The sequence below is a fragment of the Scyliorhinus torazame genome, unplaced genomic scaffold, assembly GCF_047496885.1.
Source record: "Scyliorhinus torazame isolate Kashiwa2021f unplaced genomic scaffold, sScyTor2.1 scaffold_592, whole genome shotgun sequence".
Classification (NCBI taxonomy): domain Eukaryota; kingdom Metazoa; phylum Chordata; class Chondrichthyes; order Carcharhiniformes; family Scyliorhinidae; genus Scyliorhinus; species Scyliorhinus torazame.
The window spans coordinates 108772-129099 of NW_027308319.1; the positions used below are offsets into that span (position 1 = coordinate 108772).

Genomic DNA, 20328 nt, shown 5'->3' on the forward strand with positions numbered 1-20328 from the left:
ACATCTTAGAGTAATAAAGACTCAGTTGTATTCAACTCTCGTCTCTGTGCAATTGATCGTGCATCAATTTATTACTCTAAGATTTTCAGAAGGGGCAGCACGGTAGCATTGTAGATAGCACAATTGCTTCACAGCTCCAGGGTCCCAGGTTCGATTCTGGCTTGGGTCACTGTCTGTGCGGAGTCTGCACATCCTCCCCGTGTGTGCGTGGGTTTCCTCCGGGTGCTCCGGTTTCCTCCCACAGTCCAAAGATGTGCAGGTTAGGTGGATTGGCCATGATAAATTTCCCTTAGTGTCCAAAATTGTCCTTAGTGTTGGGTGGGGTTACTGGGTTATGGGGATAGGGTGGCGGTGTTGACCTTGGGTAGGGTGCTCTTTCCAGGAGCCGGTGCAGACTCGATGGGCCGAATGGCCTCCTTCTGCACGGTAAATTCTATGAAGATGGACCTCCGCATCAAGCCGGATCGCCTGCAGCTGCGTCCACAATCAAGCGACGCCAAAAAGGACTTTCAACACTGGCTAGCTAGTTTCGAAGCGTACATCAGGTCTGCACCGGACCCAATCCCGGAAACTCAGAAGATCCAGATAGTCTACTCGCGGCTGAGCTCCAACGTCTTTCCTCTTATCCAGGACGCGCCGACCTATGGTGAAGCCATGGCGCTACTGAAATGCCCAGCGGACGAACACGCTCTTCGCCAGACACGTACTCTCTACTCGCAGTCAACTCCCTGGTGAGTCCATAGAAGATTTCTGGCGTGCTTTAATTCCTCTGGTCAGAGACTGTGACTGTCAGGCCGTCACTGCCACGGAACATTCGAACCTCCTCATGCGGGACGCCTTCGTTACGGGGATAGGGTCAGACCTCGTACGCCAGCGACTTTTAGAGGGGGCCACGCTCGACCTCGCAGCAACAAAAAAATCTGCCGCTATCGATGACGGTCGCCTCGCGCAATATTCAGGCCTACACCCCCAGCCGCGCGGCCCAACCCTCCTACACATCGTGGACTCCGCAGACGGCCGTCCCACCTGGGGCCTCACCCAGCCAATACGCCAGTGCCACGCGGCAGCCAGCCAACCCCGGGGGCCCCCGAAGTTACTTCTGCGGGCAACAGAAACACCCCCGCCAACGCTGTCCGGCCCGCAGCGCCCTTTGCAAGGCCTGCGGCAAGAAGGGGCACTTCGCTGCAGTGTGCCAGGCCCGATCAGTCGCCGCTATTGCCCCGACCTCCCTCGCGTATGGACAATGGGCGCCACCATCTTCTCCCCCTCAGACCACGCGCGGCCAGTGGGCGCCGCCATCTTGTCTCCCCCACGGCACATGGACACCACCATTGTTGCAGGACCCGTGCTCCCCGGGCACCCCATCGTTCGACTCAAGCGACGACCAGCCACGACTCGCCTCGGTCACGATTGACCAGTCTCGTCCGCACAATCTAGCCACCGCCTCGACAAGCGTGAAGATCGATGGGCACGAGACCTCTTGCCTGCTGGATTCCGGGAGCACCGAAAGTTTCATCCATCCAGATACGGAAAGGCGCTGCTCCCTTGCGGTACACCCCGCCAATCAAAGAATCTCCCTGGCCTCCGAATCCCACTCCGTGGCGATCCGGGGGTACTGTATAGTCACACTCACGGTCCAGGGCATAGAATTCAGCGGCTTCCGCCTCTGTGTCCTCCCCAGCCTCTGCGCTGCCTTGCTACTCGGCCTGGACTTCCAGTGGAACCTCCAGAGCCTAACCACCCCTTACTGTGTGCGGCCTCGCGACCCTAAAGATCGACCCACCTTCCCTATTCGCAAACCTAACCCGGATTGCAAACCCGTCGCCACCAGGAGCAGACGGTACAGCACCCAGGACAGGACCTTCATCAGGTCCGAAGTCCAGCAGCTGCTTCGGGAAGGCATCATCGAGGCCAGCAACAGCCCCTGGAGAGCCCAAGTGGCCGTGGTGAAAACTGGGGAGAAACACAGAATGGTCGTGGACTACAGCCAGACCATCAGTAGGTACACGCAGCTCGACGCGCACCCCCTCCCACGCATATCTGATATGGTCAATCAGATTGCACAGATTCCCCTTCGCCATCCCATGCCCCGACATAACGTCTGCCACCGTCATCAAAGCCCTCAACACAATATTTGCTCCATTCGGCTTCCCCGTCTACATCCACAGTGACAGGGGATCTATAATTGGTCTATAATTGGTTCGAGACTATCAAACCACCTTGTACTGGACTTCAGAAAGAGATATTTTTTTTTTCACTTCTGTATATTAAACGTGCTCCGTATATAGTTCTCCACCACCCCCGCCGGACTCACTTTTAACAGGGGGTGAATGTGGTAATTACCACTGTTGTACATATTAGAAGATGTTTGGTAAGCCCTGTACTACAGGTACGGTGGGACTCCCTGCCTACTGGCTCCACCCAGTAGGCGGAGTATAAATATGTGTGCTCCCCGTACAGCAGCCATTTCGCCAGCTGCTGTAGGAGGCCACACATCTTAGAGTAATAAAGCCTCAGTTGTATTCAACTCTCGTCTCTGTGCAATTGATCGTGCATCAGAAGGGTAATGGTCCTCTGACTTTGCTGGGGAGATTCATGTCACCTGGACCTTGAAATGTACTATTGGATGGATGGAGGGGTCCTGTTTGGAGCCATGTCAAATGATCAGCCAGAATGCAAAACGCTAGCTCAGGTGTCTATTTTGAAGTCAATTCTAAAACCTTTAACTTCCGCTCTGATCGGCGAAAGGTCTCGTTCGTGATCCTTCACTTGTCCAAGACAATCTGTGAAGCCATCTCTTTGCTTGTGCCCAAATATTTGGTATTATCTGCATGTTTGTAAATATTCGGTCAGTTAACAGGCTTGTTAAATTTACAGCTTGAAGTGTCCCGTTTTTTCACAATCCTGGCCTCTGCATCGCTGCTTCAAGCCTCAGCGTAAGTGCCTAAAGATGGCTGCTGCAGGACATTCTGCCCCTTTGTCCAAGCAGGTGGGTCTCTGTGTGGGTGGCTGTAATAACTCGTGGGAGAAGCAGGTTGGGTGCGGTTTAACTTAACTTTTGTTCAGAGCGCACATGGCAACGCTGACACGATGGTCGCCATCTTCCTGCCAGAGCCAGCCCTCCGAACACTGCCCCGGGTTGATCGACAGGAGGGAGGGACAATCCCTCCTATTACTACAGTGGGCCAGCCACCGTCGGGCCGAAGTGAATAGTGTGGCTTGCCTGAAGCCTGTCGGCAGATGAGAGGCTGGTGTTCCCCTGCCTAACAGATTGAAGTGCTCGGTCGAGAGTGAAGACGTCATTTGTCTGTAAAAAAAATCGGACAGCTTTCGGTCACGGACTCTGATGACATTGCGATTGTGAATAAATTCACCTTTCCCTGCTCCATACTGACAATAGCTCGCTATCCTGTATGAGTGTGCAGGAAACAATTCGATGGATTCTACTGGCCCTTAGGATCACTGATTGAATCGGGCTCGCTTGACAACGAGATTCCTTTTTGGACTAAAATACGTATCGAATGCTTAGAGGACAGTTTCAAAGTGAGCGGAGGTCTCTTCTATCCTGTCTCACGAGGCCATCATCGGCGATAGGCCCTATGACAGGGAGGAATGAACAAACCTGTGGTGATACGCCTGTAAGCAATATCATAGATGGATGGTGTGCACCCTCCAACCAGTAGGTAGCGGTGCAGACACACCATGCGGTCTCCAGACAGTGGTCATGTGACCAGGGTCTCCCATATAAGTGGAGGCGCATTGGCCATCAGCAGATGGTTGTAAGAGATGGTAGTAAGACGTACAGGCCATCAGTCGGTGCTAAGTGTAGTTCCCGAGGAGTACAAAGGAACTCCATGATAACTTGCTCTGTAACTTCCTCTGTAACAGATCACTATCTTACCACGTGTGATTCAATAAAGATCCTGGTTTGGACAAGTCTACGTGTTTGGTGGAGTCGTTTGCAAGGTATAGAAGACCTAACACAACAAAACCTGCTGTTTTTTCTCTTTGGCATTCAAACAGAAATCTGCTCAATATCTTAGGAAGCCTCCTTTCTCCACAGCTTCGAGTGTTGGCCTCTCTGTTGACCCTTAAAGTTTTCGAACGCCTGTGGAAATGGCAGTAACTGCTCGACTGGAGCTAACACTGGTACTAATTCTCAGTGATTCTCAGTGTGCTTCTCACCAAGGTACGTTTTCAGGTTCTTGCTAGAAGCAAGTCATCGGCCAGTTGTTCATTGTGGATGTTCTGTTGATGGCACCAAATCATTGTTAGATTGGTGCTACCATCACTGCCACTATGCTTATTGTGGTTTCATCCATACTGGCAAAACCTCCCTCTTGCCATGATTAATTGTGGTCTAAATCAGGTCAAACAACTTCATTAACATTATATGTAAGATAAGCTACAGGGTACGGACTATTTCATCTCTTCCATTGGGTCTTGATGTACCGTCAATTCACCGAGAGACTGAGAGAGCGAGTGAACATTAGGCTTTAGTAATCATGAACTTGCCTAGCCAGGGTCGGCTGTACAGATGAATGCCACCCACAGGTGGCCAGCCTATATATGGCCCCGGTGAGGGCGGAGCCAGAGGCGGAGCCCACTGGGGTTACTGTACTGTACCAGGAAGTAGTCCGTATCACCACTTCCAGGTCATAGGTTACAGTATCAGACAGACAGCTCATGCATTAGGTGAATACATTCACCACAGGTCTCTAGCGCCTGACTACTGATATCACTTTTACATAATCATACACATCACTAACCCATTGCCATTACTATTAACCCATTATCTATACAAGGATCAAACCTTCTGAAACTAGGCTTGCATGCAGGCAGACGTGTTTCACCCTTGCTCTGCAGTCACAAGCTAGAATGCATGTGAATGGACTGGAATCCAGGGAAGGTGAATTTGAATTCACGGCAGCATTGTGGATAGCACAATTGCTTCACAGCTCCAGGGTCCCAGGTTCGATTCCGGCTTGGGTCACTGTCTGTGCGGAGACTGCACATCCTCCCCGTGTGTGCGTGGGTTTCCTCCGGCTGCTCCGGTTTCCTCCCACAGTCCAAAGATGTGCAGGTTAGGTGGATTGGCCATGCTAAATTGCCCCTTAGTGTCCAAAATTGCCCTTAGTGTTGGGTGGGGTTACTGGGTTATGGGGATAGGGTGGAGGTGTTGACCTTGGGTAGGGTGCTCTTTCCATGAGCCGGTGCAAACTCGATGGGCCGAATGGCCTCCTTCTGCACTGTAAATTCTATGAATGCCGAGATGGATAAAGAGTTGAAATAGTTCAGTAATCAGAAGCTAGGAGTGGTAAGAGTGACCATAAAGCTGCCAAAAAAACCAAACATCTGGTTTACTAATATACTTTAGGGAAGGAAATCTGCCGCCCTTACCCGGTCTGGCCTACATGTGACTCCAGACCCACAGCAATGTGGTTGACTGTTAAATTCTCACTGAAATGGCCGAGTGAGATTCTCAGTTGTATCAAACTGATGAATAAGACCGTCAGACCAGCCAGCATCGACCCGGAAACGACAATGGCAAAGCCAGCCCTGTCGACCTCACTAACACCTGGGGGCTTGTGCCAAGGTTGGGAGAATTGTCTCACAGACTGGGCAAGCAACAGCCCGACAGTCACACTCACGGAATCACACCTTACAGCAATGTCCCGGACACCACTATCACCATCCCTGGGTATATCCTGTCCCAATGGCAAGGCAGACACAGCTGAGATGGCAGCACAGTGGTATACAGTCAGGAGTGAGTTACCCTGGGAGTCCTCAACATTAACTCTGGAGCCCATGGAGTCTCGTGGCATTAGGTCGAACAAGGACAAGGACACCTCCTGTTGATTATCACCTACTGACCCCCTTCAACTAATGAATGAATACTCCTTCATGTCAAAAACCGTTTGGAAGAAGCACAGAGGGGAGTGAGGGCGCAGAATGTACTCTGGGTGCAGACTGCAACATCCATCATCAAGACTGGCTCAGTAACATCACTACTGACTGAGCGTGCTCAGTTCTAAAGGCCAAAGCGGCTGGATTGGATCTTTTTTTATTCATTCACGGAAATCGGAGCACCCGGAGGGACCCCACGCAGACACGGGGAGAACGTGCAGACTCCGCACCGACAGTGACCCAAGCCGGGAATCGAACCCGGGACCCTGGAGCTGTGAAGCAGCAGTGCTAACCACTGTGCTACCGTGCTGCCCATTAGTTGTTTAATTGAGTTGTTTAATTGTCCACCATCATTCACGGCTGGATGTGGCAGGACTGCAGAGCTTCGATCCAATCTGTTGTTTGTGAAATTGCTCGCTGCTTATGATGTTTGGCAGACAAGTGGTCCTGTGTTGTAGCTTCACCAGGTTGGCACCTCATTTGTTGGTCTGCCTGGTGTTTCTCCTGACATGGCCTGTGTCATGATATCCACATCAGCATATCATGGTGCAATCACACACACACACTGATGGACAGGTAGATGGACCAACCAACACACACACAACATCACAGCCAATCACCAGTGAGAGCACACGCACTATAAAACAGGGAACACCACAGTTCCTGCTCATTCTACCAGGAGACAGCTCAGAGCACAGAGCTCACAGCGTGCCACTCAGACATACACCATGTGCTGAGTGCCTCACTAAGATAGTGTTAGGGCTGTGTCCACAGGTTAGCTGGTGAAGTACGAACCACAGCCAGAAGTTAACAGTTGTTATTGTACAGAATAATAAAACAGAGTTGTACCATCCACAACCGTGTTGGTTCGTTTGTGTATTGGAACACCCAACACGACATGATACCAGGCCTGGAAACTCGCCAGCGACTATGAGACCTACCTGCTCCTCTTCAGAGATCCGCCATCCTGCGCCATGGACACCATCAGCCCGCCGCAGCCGCTCCAAATCGCTGGAAACTCGGCATCAGCTGGAAGATGTTTAAACAGCGCTTCCAGCTCTTCCTAGAAGGGAGAATGCATCAGACACCAGGAAGATCGCCCTCCTCCTCTCCACGGCGGGGCAGCACGCCATCCACATCTACAACTCCCTGGCATTCGCGGAAGGCGAGGACAAGACGAAGTACAAGACGGTCCTTCTAAAATTTGAGGAACACTTCAGCGTGGAAGTTAATGGGAGCTTCGAGAGGTACCTCTTCCAGCAGCGCCTGCAGGGTAAGGATGAGCCTTTTCAATCTTATTTGACACACCTCCATATCCTCACGCAGTCCTGCGGCTATGAGGCCACCTCCGACTCCATAATACGGGATCAGATAGTTTTTGGGGTCACCTCGGACACCCAACGCCAGCAGCTCCTCAAAATAAAGCACCTCACCCTAGCCACCGCCATCGAGACCTGCGTACTCCACGAAAACGCGACCAGCCGGTACTCCCAATTCCAGGCGGCCGAATCGGCACGGCAGGGGACCTACGAGGCCGAGCGGGTCCAGTCGATCGAGTTCCTCCCGGCCCGCGGCCCGGAAGAGGGCGGCCATTTCGCGCGGTTTCCGAGGCCTCCCGCGCTTGTACGCGCCAAAAGAGGGGGCGTCGACGCAGAGGGACATGATGCGCAGGCACGCTCTACGCAGGACCGCGCATGCGCAGTGGCGCAACGAACGCCATGACGTCACGACGTGCGGCAACTGTGGATCCGCACACTTAAAGCGGCAATGTCCAGTGAAAACGACAATGCCTCCGCTGTGGCAGGATGGGCCACTACGCTGCCTGCTGTCGAGCAGCTCAACCTGCCAACTCCCAACAATTCCGCCAGCCTCGCAGGTACGTGCGGGCCATTCAGCCTCCATACACCGAGTCATACCCTGACGACGTGCAGACCAGTGATACCGATGACCGGGAACCCTTCCGCGTTGCGGTAATAGACAGGAACCGGATGTCCCCAAGTAGGACCCACCAGCCGATGCCAGTGCACAGCATTAATCCGGGCGATGAATGGTGTGCCACCCTAACGGTCAACCCAAATTCGTCGCCCACCTAATAGACTGGACTTATGAGCCTGTTTGCACATTGGACTCACTGAATTGTTGTGCAATAATGTTAACGTGTTTCTTTCTTGTCGTTCCAGGAGTTCTCCTTCGATATTTGATATGTGCACTTGTTATGTTAGTGATACAACCTCGTTGCTCTGTTGCACCTGACACCTTCCTATGTATATAGTTTAGCCTCATGTACATGTTGTAAATATTGCACACACATACTCAGATGCACTCAGTACACACCAATATTTATTACCATGTAGGCACATATCCTTGTGAAAAGGGGGGATGTCATGATATCCACATCAGCATATCATGGTGCAATCACACACACACACTGATGGACAGGTAGATGGACCAATCAACACACACACAACATCACAGCCAATCACCAGTGAGAGCACACGCACTATAAAACAGGGAACACCACAGTTCCCGCTCATTCTACCAGGAGACTGCTCAGAGCACAGAGCTCACAGTGTGCTACTCAGACATACACCATGTGCCTCAATAAGATAGTGCTAGGGCAGGGTCCACAGGTTAGCTGGTGAAGTACGAACCACAGCCAGAAGTTAATAGTTATTATTGTACAGAATAATAAAACAGAGTTAAGAACATAAGAACATAAGAACTAGGAGCAGGAGTAGGCCATCTGGCCCCTCGAACCTGCTCCTCCATTCAATGAGATCATGGCTGATCTTTTGTGGACTCAGCTCCACTTTCCGGCCCGAACACCAGAACCCATAATCCCTTTATTCTTCAAAAAACTATCTATCTTTATCTTAAAAACATTTAATGAAGGAGCCTCTACTGCCTCACTGGGCAAGGAATTCCATAGATTCACAACCCTTTGGGTGAAGAAGTTCCTCCTAAACGCAGTCCTAAATCTACTTCCCCTTATTTTGAGGCTATGCCCCCTAGTTCTGCTTTCACCCGCCAGTGAAAACAGCCTGCCCGCATCTATCCTATCTATTCCCTTCATAATCTTATATGTTTCTATAAGATCCCCCCTCATCCTTCTAAATTCCAACGAGTACAGTCCCAGTCTACTCAACCTCTCCTCGTAATCCAACCCCTTCAGCTCTGGGATTAACCTAGTGAATCTCCTCTGCACACCCTCCAGTGCCAGTACGTCCTTTCTCAAGTAAGGAGACCAAAACTGAACACAATACTCCAGATGTGGCCTCACTAACACCTTATACAATTGCAGCAGAACCTCCCTAGTCTTAAACTCCATCCCTCTAGCAATGAAGGACAAAATTCCATTTGCCTTCTTAATCACCTGTTGCACCTGAAAACCAACTTTTTGCGACTCATGCACTAGCACACCCAGGTCTCTCTGCACAGCAGCATGTTTTAATATTTTATCATTGAAATAATAATCCCTTTTGCTGTTATTCCTACCAAAATGGATAACCTCACATTTGTCAACATTGTATTCCATCTGCCAGACCCTAGCCCATTCACTTAGCCTATCCAAATCCCTCTGCAGACTCTGTACCATCTACAACCGTGTTGGTTCGTTTGTGTATCGGAACACCCAACACGACAGTCTGCTGCTCTCTTCTTGATCCAGGGTTGATCCCCTGACTTGGTGGTAATGGTAGAGTGAGGGATGTGCCGAGCCATGAGGTTGCTGATTGTGATTGAAAACAATTCTGCTGCTGCTGATGGCCCACAGCGCCTCCTGGAGGCCCAGTCTTGAATCCGTGGCAGGTGGTGAGGGTACGAACGAGAGGGAAAAGCCTACTTAGCCTCCCCCTCACCAATCTGACTGTTGCAGATGCATATGGGCAACACGGTAGCAATATGGGTGGCACGGTAGCAAAGTGGTTAGCACTGCTGCTTCACAACGCCAGGGACCTGGGTTCGAACCCTGGCTTGGGTCACTGTCTGTGCGGAGTCTGCACATCCTCCCCGTGTCTGCGTGGGTTTCCTCCGGGTGCTCCGGTTTCCTCCCACAGCCCAAAGACGTGCAGGTTAGGTGGATTGGCCGTGATAAATTGCTCTTAGTGTCCAAAAGGTTACGTGGGGTTACTGGGTTACCGGGATAGGGTAGAGGCGTGGGCTTAAGTAGGGTGCTTGTTCCAAGGGCCGGTGCAGACTCGATGGGCCAAATGGCCTCCTTCTGCACTGTAAATTCTATGATTCTATGATCTATCCATGACAGTATTTGTAGCAGTGACCAATCCTTGTGGAGACGAAGACCCTTCTTCTCACTGATGATATCCTCCATCATGACTACAGGGGTTCAAGAAGACTACCATCTTCTCAAGGATGCCCAGGGAACAAATGTTGACCTTGCCAGTGTTGTCTTTGTTCATGAATCGCAGGAAGTCGGTATGTAGGTATAGCATGTAATTAGAAAGGCAAATGGAATGTTAGCATTTATTGCAAAAGGACTGAGTACAAAAGTAGAGAATTGTTGTTGCAATTGTATAGGGGGTTGGTGAGAGCACATCTGGAGTATTGTGTCCGGTTGTCTCCTTATTTTCATAGATTATCATAGAATTTACAGTGCAGAAGGATGCCATTCGGCCCATCGAGTCTGCACTGGCTCTTGGAAAGAGCACCCTACCCAAGGTCAACACCTCCACCCTATCCCCATAACCCAGTAACCCCACCCAACACTAAGGGCAATTTTGGATACTAAGGGCAATTTATCAAGGCCAATCCACCTAACCCGCACATCTTTGGACTGTGGGAGGAAACCGGAGCACCCGGAGGAAACCCACGCACACACGGGGAGGATGTGCAGACTCCGCACAGACAGTGACCCAAGCCGGAATCGAACCTGGGACCCTGGAGCTGTGAAGCAATTGTGCTATCCACAATGCTACCGTTCTGCCCACGATTTGAGGAAGGATGTGATGGCATTGAATCAGTTCAGAGGCCGTTCACCAGATTGATTCTGGGGATGAAAGGGTTGATGTATGAGGAGAGCTTATACTCGCTGGAGTTTAGAAAGATGAGAGGGGATCTGATTGAGGTATATAAAATACTGAAAGGGATTGATAAAGTAAATGTAGTCCAAATGTTGCCCCTTGTTGGGCAACCTAGAACGAGAGTTCACAGATATAGTTTGAGAGGTGATAGATTTAGAACTGAGATGAGGAGGAACTACTTCTCGTAGAGGGTGGTGAATTTGTGGAACTCGCTGCCCCATAGTCCGGCGGAGTCTGAACCATTAAATGGTTTCAAGAAGGATATAGATATATTTCTTCTTAAAAAACAGGTTAAAGGGATGTGGGCAACAGGTGGGGAGGTGGATTTGAGACCAGGAAGAGACCAGCCATGATCTGATTGAATGGAGGAGCAGGCTCGAAGAGCTGAATTGCCGACTTCTGCTCCTAATTCCTATGACCTCTGCTGTTGAATGTGGCAAGGCTCTGGGGAGTCAAGCCGTAAGCTATTCATCAGTGTCCAACCTCTGAACTCTAGACATCATGGTGTTGATATGATGGTCCAGTTAATCTCCCGGCCAATGGTGACCAGAACTGCACACAATACTCCAGTTGTGGCCTCACCAGTGTTGTATTCAATTCTAACATTATATCCTTACTTTTATATTCTATACCTCTGCCTATGAGGAAGAGCATTTCACATACTTTCTTAACAACCTTGTCTACTGAACTGCTGCCTTTAGGGACCTGTGTGCCTGTACGCCAAGATCTCTCACTTCATCTACCCCTCTTAGTATATTCCCGTTCGTTGTTTACTCCCTATTACTGTTTGACCTCCCTAAGTGCATGACCTCGCACTTCTCAGTGTCAGATTCTATCTGCCACTTTATCACCCACTCCACCAATCTATCTATATCGTTTTGACGATTATAGCTATCCACTACACTGTCCACCACTTGGCCAATCTTTGTGTCATCTGCAAATTTCTGAATTGTGCCTCCCACGTTCATGTCCACATCATTAATATATAACACAAACAGTCAGGGTCCCAACACCGAGCCCTGTGGAACACCACTTGAAACAACTTTCCAATTGTAAGGGCAGCCAATCAACCTTTTGTTTCCTGTTACTAAGCCAACTTTTTATCCAGTTTGCCACATTGCCCTGTATCCCATGGGCTTTCACTTTCTTGACCAATCTGCCACGTGAGACTTTGTCAAACGCCTTGCTAAAATCCATGTCCACCACATTCACTGCACTACCTTCATCAACCCTTCTTGTCACTTCCTCAAAGAATTCGATCAAATTTGTCAGGCAAGACCTTCCTTTAACAAATCCATGCTGACTATCCCTGACAATCCATGCCTTTCTATGTGACAGTTAATCCTATCTCTCAGGATTGATTCCACTAATTTTCCCACATCTGACGTAAGAGAAACTGGCTAATAATTGTTCAGCATTTCCTTCGATCCCTTTTAAAAGAATGGTACACCTTTGTATTTCTCCAGTCCTCCGGTACCTCCCATGTGTCTATTGAGAAAATCATCCTCAGAGCATCTGCTATCTCCTCCCTGACCTCCTTCATTAGCCTCGGAAACAATCCATCTGGCCCTGGCGACTTAGCAACCTCCAAAAAGTTCAGTCCCTCGAGTACTTCCTCTCTATGATTATTCCATCCAGTCTCACACAGTGTTCCTCCTGGACGACTATATCTGCATCATTCATTTCCTTTGTAAACACGGAGACAAAATATTCATTTAAAACCCTTCCCACAGTCTCTGCATCTACACACACGTTCCCGTCTTCATCTCTGATAGGTCCCACTTTTTCCTTAACTAAACTTTTACGATTAATATATTGATCAAACATCTTTGGATTTTCTTTAACTCCGCTTGCTAATCTTTTTTCATGCTCTCTCTTTGGTTTCCTTATTTGCTTTTTGACTTTGTCCCTGCATTTTCTATATTTGTCTAGGTTATCAGCACTGCTTAGTCCTTTGCGCCGACCATATGCTTTCTTTTTCTGTTTGGTTTTCCTCTGTGTTCCTCCAGACAACCAGGTGGGTCTAGGCTTGGCAGTACCACTCTTATTTCTGGAGGGGACATGTCTACTTTGTACATTTGGGATCTCTTCTTTTAGTGCTTTCCACTGGTTTTCCACAGATTTATCCTCCAGCAGTGTTGGCTGGCCCACCTCAGCCAAGTCCCTTTTCATTTCTACAATTTGTCTTCCCCCAGGTCAAAATGTTTACTCCTGCTTTACCTCTGTCCATTTCCATGGTAATACAGAATCTAACTGAATTGTGATCACTATCCCCGAGGCAAGGTCTAGATTTACATCTCCTCTCGTTGGGTTTGTCACTAATTGGGTGAAAATATTTTCCTGGGCACACTACATGAACTTTTCTCCCTCAATTCCTCTTAAATTGTTTGATTGATTCCCTGTTGATTTGGGGATAGTTAAAGTCTCAGACTATTATTGCCCCCTGTAAACAGGGACTGGTTTAGCACAGGGGCTAAATCGCTGGCTTTGAAAGCAGACCAAGGCAGGCCAGCAGCACGGTCCAATTCCCGTACCAGCCTCCCCGAACAGGCGCCGGAATGTGGCGACTGGGGGCTTTTCACAGTAACTTCATTTGAAGTCTACTTGTGACAATAAGCGATTTTCATTTCATTTCTCACGGGCAGAAATCTGCTGACATATTTGCTCTTCCATCTCCCTTTCACGATCTGGGGGTCTGTAGTGTACTCCCAGCAGCGTGACTGCCCTTTTTTTCTTTCTGAGACAAAGCCTCAAGCTTCGTTTGTTGACCCGTTTAGTATATCATCTCTTCTCACAACTGGAATTGATTTTTTTTAACCATTAGTGCTACTTCCCCTCCTTTTTTCTATCTCTCCCTCTGTCCTGCCTGAAAACTCTGTCTCCAGGGATATTGAGCTGCCAATTTTGCCCCTCGTTTAACCAGGTTTCCGTTATAGCAACATCCTGCTGCCATGTGTCTACCTGTGCGTTTAACTTACCTACCTTGTTTGTAATACTCCTTGCATTGAAGTATAAACAGTTTCACCCCACCATTTTCCCTCGCTGGACACTTGTAAAACTTTGCTTCTCCTGTAATTCCAAGTCTATCACAACATCTCCGACATCACTCGCTAATTTTCCTGATCTGATTTTGACCCATCTGATCCCAATCCTGGGGCCCCCACCCCCCTGTCGCACTAGTTTAAATAACCCCCCATCAGAATTAGCAAAAGCCCTCGCAAAGACATAGGTCCCAGCTCTGCCTGGGTGTAACCTGTCCGGTTTGTACAGGTCCCACCTTCCCCAGAACCGGTCCCAGTGCCTCAAGAAGCTGAATCCCTCCCGCCTGCACCATCTCTCCAGCCACACATTCATCTGATCTATCCTCCTATTCCTGCTCTCTCTAGTGTGTGAAACTGGGAGTAATCCTGAGATTACTACATTTCAGGTACATTTTGGTTTATCTCCTAACTTCCAGTTCTCGGTTTGAAGGTCCTCATCTCTTAGTTTATTATGTCATTGGTAGTAATGTATACCACGGCTACTGGCTGTTCATCTTCCTTCCCCAGAATGCCCTGCGGCCGCTCCATGACGCCAGGGAGGCAAATACCATCCTTGATTCCCGTTTGCGGCCACAGAAGCATCTGCCTGTGCTCCTAACTATTGGATGCCCTATCACTACAACCTTGCCACTTGTTGTTCTCCCACCCATCTGAACAGCAGAGCCACCCACGGTCTCGTGGATTTGGCTGCTGCTGCTTTCCTCTGCCATCCCCCCCAACAATATCCAAAGCGGTATATCTGTTTGAGAGGGGGGGGGGGGGGGATGAACCACAGGGGATTCTTGCACTGCCTTCCTGAGTCTTTTACTGTTCCTGATGCTCACCCAAACCCTTTCTGCCTGTGCAATTCTCACCTGCGGTCAGACCACCTCGCTAAACGCCCCATCCGCAACTTCCTCGGCATTGCGGATGCTCCACATTGAGTCCACTCGTAGCCCCAGCTCCAAAATCCGGTTAGCGAGGAGCTGAATTTGGACACATCTTCTGCATACATGGTCACTCATTTCCCACATTGCGCAGGAGCAGCACATCACGGGTCTGAAGTCTCCTGCCATGATATCCTTCTTGATTAAGCTTGTTACTCCCTGAAAATAGAAATTACGGTAGCATGGGGCCTTATTTACGTTAGCTAGGAACCTTGTTTCTTACTTAATCCTTCTACTGTGATTGCACAGTACTAATCTATACTCCTTTTTATTTATTTATTCTTAGTCCCAACTAAGTTTTTATCAATGAATTTGATTAAAGGATTGATGCACTATCAATTACGACGAGACAAGAGTAGAATGTAATCGAGGCTTTATTACAGAGATGTGTGGCCTCCTACAGCAGCTGATGAAATGGCTGCTGTATGGAGAGCACACATATTTATACTCCGCCTACTGGGCGGAGCCAGCAGGTATGGATGTACCCCCGTACCTGTAGTACAGGGGCCTTACCGTAAAACCCATATATACAGTATAACACATCAGTGGTGACTACCACAAGGATTGAATGAAAGCTCACCTGGACCGACCTACCAGTCAGCTGCTCCGGTTGGTTCCATGCCACTTTCTGAACCGTTGTTTGTATTTGCCCTCCTCCTCTCACTCTTTCAAACTCACGGCTCCTCGCGCTCTTACTCCTTCTTCTCTGCTCGTTATTATAGATTTTATGAATGTACTCACCCAATTAGCTCTTTTTTCGCCTTCTCAACCTCGCCCCTCGCCCGAGGCGTGGCGACCCTCGGGTTAAATCACCACCAGTCAGCACACCCATTTAAAAAAAGGGGAAGAGCAGCCTATGGTCCTCGGGGACTTTGCCGACTTTCATATGACACGAGCATTGCCCACCATCAGGCCAGGATGGTGTCCCCTTCCTGGTGTTTGTTGATATTGTTGCAATCGGTATATCCTGTGATCGGATCCATCAAATAAAGATCACGTTGATCTGCCCAAAACTAACTGAGTGGGCAAGGTGTCAGAATGGATGAGGGGACTTTACTGACAAGGTTGGGTTGGAGAAGCTGGGCTTGCTTGGACTGAAGGAGATTGAGGGGAGAGTTGATAGAGGTTTACAAGATAATGACAGGAATGGATAAGGTTGAAAAAGAAAATCTGTTCCCATCAGCTGATGGTATAAGGATTCGGGGGAGACATAGATTTAAGGTTTCCGCTGCGAGACACTGAGCGGAACCTTGTTTCCACAGTGAGAGGTAATGAGCTGGAACTCACTGCCCATGAGAGGGGATGGAAGCGGAATGATTGGGCAACACGGTAGCATAGTGGTTAGCACAATTGCTTCACAGCTCCAGGGTCCCAGGTTCGATTCCCTGTTGGGTCACTGTCCGCACGTTCTCCCCGTGTCTGCGTGGGTTTCCCCCGGATGCTCCAATTTCTCCCAGAGTCCAAAGATGTGCAGGTTAGGTGGATTGGCCGTGCTAAATTGCCCTTAGTGTCCAAAGTTGTGCTCAGTGTTGGGTGGGGTTACTGGGTTATGGGGACAGGGTGAAGGTGTAGGCTTGGGTAGGGTGCTCTTTCCAAGAGCCGGTGCAGACTCACTGGGCCGAATGGCCTCCTTCATTTTTAAATGAGGCTTCAATCTCCACCTCAACAGCCACCCGGACAAAACATGACTCACCATCCTGCGTAAAAGGGCCCTGCTGATTTAACACTCCATTAATGAGGATCCTCACTCCATTCCTCTTGCTATCATTATGAGGTCATGAAAACCACAGTTCACCAGTTAATCACTTCAAATCTTCCACCATTTTGGAAACATCTTCCGTATCGGACTTCACCATCGCTGCCTCAGTGATGGCAAGGCGCATTCTCGCCATAACCCTGACCCCGCTTGATGAATTTCACTTTCCCCCTTTTTCAGGATCAGAAGGAAGCCATTTGTCTGCACCGGCTCTCCAAACGAGCACCATGGCTTGGTGCCAATCCCGGCCTTTTCCCTGCACTCCTACACATTGTTTCCATTCAAATAATCATCTAACGCCCTCTCGAATGCCTCGGTTGAATCTGCCTCCATCACACTTCCAGGCCGTGCATCCCAGACCCCAGCCACCCGCCGGGTGAGAAAGTATTTTCTCACATCACATTTGCTTCTTTTGCAAATCACTCAATCTGTGCCCTCTCGTTCTTCATCCTTCCACGAGCAGGAATAGCTTCTCCCGATTGGCCGTGTCCAACCCCCTCATGATTGTCATGGGTGTAATATTTGGAATGGTGTGCCCAGAACATGAATATTCATACATTGATTAAATATCACCTTATATTCATTGCCTCTGTGTTTAAAATTTATATACCTCCCAAACCCACAACTTCCATCCTCTAGAACAAGAGCCAGGCAACGACCACCTCCAAGAGAGAAGTAACCCATCTCCCGATGACATTCGCATGAAATGAATGAAAATCGCTTCTTGTCACAAGTAGGCTTCAATGAAGTTACTGTGAAAAGCCCCTAGTCGCCACATTCCGGCGCCTGTTCGGGGAGGTTGGAACGGGAATTGAACCGTGCTGCTGGCCTGCTTTCAAAGCCAGCGATTTAGCCCTGTGCTAAACAGCCCCTTTGATTTAGCCCTGTGCTAAACAGCCCCAACAAAGGTCCAATGGTATTATCATCATTGAATCCCCCTCGACAAACATCCTGGGGATTACGATTGACCAGAAATTGAATTGGACCAGCCATATACATACTGTGGCTACAGGAGGAGGTCAAGGACTGGGAATCCTGCGGTGAGTAACTCCCCTCTTGACTCCCCAAAGCCTTCCCACCATCTACAAGGCACAAGTCAGGAGTGTGATGGAATACTCTCCACTTGCCTGGATGAGTGCAGCTCCAACAACACTCAAGAAGCTCAACACCATCCGGGATAAAGCAGCCCGCTTGATTGGCATCCCATCCAGAAACATTCACTGCCTCCACCACCGACGCATAGTAGCAGCCGTGCGTACCACCTACAAGATGCACTGCAGGAACCCGCCAAGGTTCCTTAGGCAGCACCTTCCAAACCCACGGCCTCTCGTATCTAGAAGGGCAGCAGATACCTGGGCACACCACCATCTGCAAGTTGCCCTTCAAGCCTCTCACCGTCCTGAAATAGAAACATATCACCATATCGCTCTGGAAATCAAAGGTCCAAAGTCACCCACACACCATTTTCCCAATTCACTGTGTAGCTGTGGACTGGGCACTCAAGAGGTGCCTGGCCTATGATTTCTGGGTGCAGATTCCTTGCTCTCTGCAGGGAGACAGCGTGAGGTGTCGAATGATTGAGTTAACAGAGGCTGTCCCCTGAAGCTGGGTTCCACTCACCTGTTCAGTCAGTCAGTCCCTCGAGGGTCAGATTTCACAATCCGGCTGGATCGCTCGCTGGACCTTCCATCCTGCCTCTGGATAGCCGGCCTTCCTCAATCCTTTTCCAATACTCCCATAATTCTTTTCAACGGCCCTCAAGGGATTTTTCTCCCTGGATTCTTTGACTCCAGTAGGGCCCGAAGAGATTAATCTACAGTTCCTCGAGAATCCATGTCAATCCTAGAGTAACTGGCAACCTTCGGAGGAGATACCTCCACCACTCACCGCCTTGTGTGTGTTTCATATTTATTTCAAGGATGTTTCAATCAATGGGTGCCAATTTGAATTATATATTCATTTTTTTCTCCCCCCCCCCCCCCACCGATTCCAAGACGATTCGAGGCAAGGTCAGATTGTCACTGATTTTATATTTTTAGTCGCATTCTTTACCTTGTTTTTTTTGTGTAACATCCAGCTTTGGTATCCATAGCAACGCCTGCAAGTCGTCATGGTAACGGCTTGCGCTGGTCAAATCAAAGGCACTATAACTTTAGCACGCATTTCAGGGCCTATGTCTCTGAGAGATCACCGTAGCAACACTCCTGGGTAGTAATTTCAGCTTCTACCTCCTCCCATCTCCCCTATCGAGATTCAGGGAGCTCTTAACCTCACTGACTCCCATGAAGACTTGGGTAGTCTTTCATGACGCAGAGTTTTCCACACACACACACACACAGAATCAGGCCATTCGGCCCAGCTGGTGCTTATGCTCCACGTGAGCTGCCTTCTTTCTCCCCTGCACTGTCTCGCCCGATCGATGTACGTTCTTCAATGCATCAACGCTGTCCACCGCCCAGTGGGAGCGAGTTCCACATTCCCGCCATTCTCTGGGTAACGAAATGTCTCCTGGATTCTGGAATAAATTTGTCAGTCACCACCTTATATCGATGTTCCCGATGGTGTGGGGGGGGGGGGGGGGGGGGGGGGGGGGGGGGGGGGTGTCCAGAACCAGGGGGCCACAGTCTGACGATACGTGGTGGACCATTTAGGACAGAGACGTGGAGACATTTCTTTACCCAGAGTGGTTGGAATTCATTACCACAGGAAGTGGTTGAGGCCAAAACACTATGTAAGAAGCAGTTAGATATAGCACTTGGGGCTAAAGGGGATCAAAGGATGTGGGGGAAGGCGGGATCAGGGTATTGAACTTGATGATCAGCCAGGATCATAATGAATGCTGGAGCAGGCTCGAAGGGCCGAATGGCCTCCTCCTGCTCCTATCTTCTTTGTTTCTATGGCCCTTTCCTTGGCTGGCCCCACACAACCGGTTCTCTACATCAGAAAGGCTTGTACTCATCAAGTGGCTTCATGATCCTCAAGACATTCCAAAGAACTTTACAACCAGTTAAGTAGTTCTGAAGTGTCAGAATCACGGCAGCAAGCTCCGTCATACACCACTGCCATAATGGCCAGATCATCAGTTTTGTGTGATATTGATTGAGGGAGAAACATTAGGCAGGATTCCAGGGAGAAACCCCTGTTCCTCTGCAAACAGGGCCGTGTGATTCTTTATGCCCGCACATGATGGCAGACTGGGCCTCAGTTCAACAACTGCGACAGGGCACAGCTCCCTCAGTGTGCACTCGAATGTCAGCCTTGAAATCATTTTTGTGGCTTCAATGTCTTGTGTGGGATTGAGCCTTGTGACCCCGGGGGAGAATGGGAGCTCTTCGTAATCTTGAAGCACCTGTATCACATCACCCCTCGGGCTTCCCTTTCCTCCACAAAGTAGCTCCAGTCTGTTCAGCCTTTCCTGAGAGGTACAGCCTCCAGCTCTGGGAGTATCCTGGCACATCCCACCTTGGGAACACCACCTGCAAGTTCACCGCCAAAGACACTCCCACCCTGACTTGGAAATATATCGGCCGTTCCCTCACGGTCGCTGGCACAAATCCTGGAACGCCCTGGCCCCTAACAGCACAGTGGGTGTACCTACACCACAGGGACTGCAGCGGTTCAAGAAGGCAGCTCACCACCACCATCTTCTCCAGGGCAATTAT

At 49.5% G+C, this 20328-nt stretch overlaps 1 long non-coding RNA gene across 1 annotated transcript; it reads right to left on the minus strand.

Annotated features, from left to right (window-relative positions):
• Positions 1-8751: 8751 nt before the first annotated feature.
• LOC140406534 (uncharacterized) lies at positions 8752-18639 on the minus strand. Its single transcript, XR_011939193.1, has 3 exons — positions 18287-18639; positions 14839-15069; positions 8752-10312 (listed from the first exon to the last, which is right to left on the minus strand). It is a non-coding gene; the product is annotated as an uncharacterized lncRNA (long non-coding RNA).
• Positions 18640-20328: the final 1689 nt, after the last annotated feature.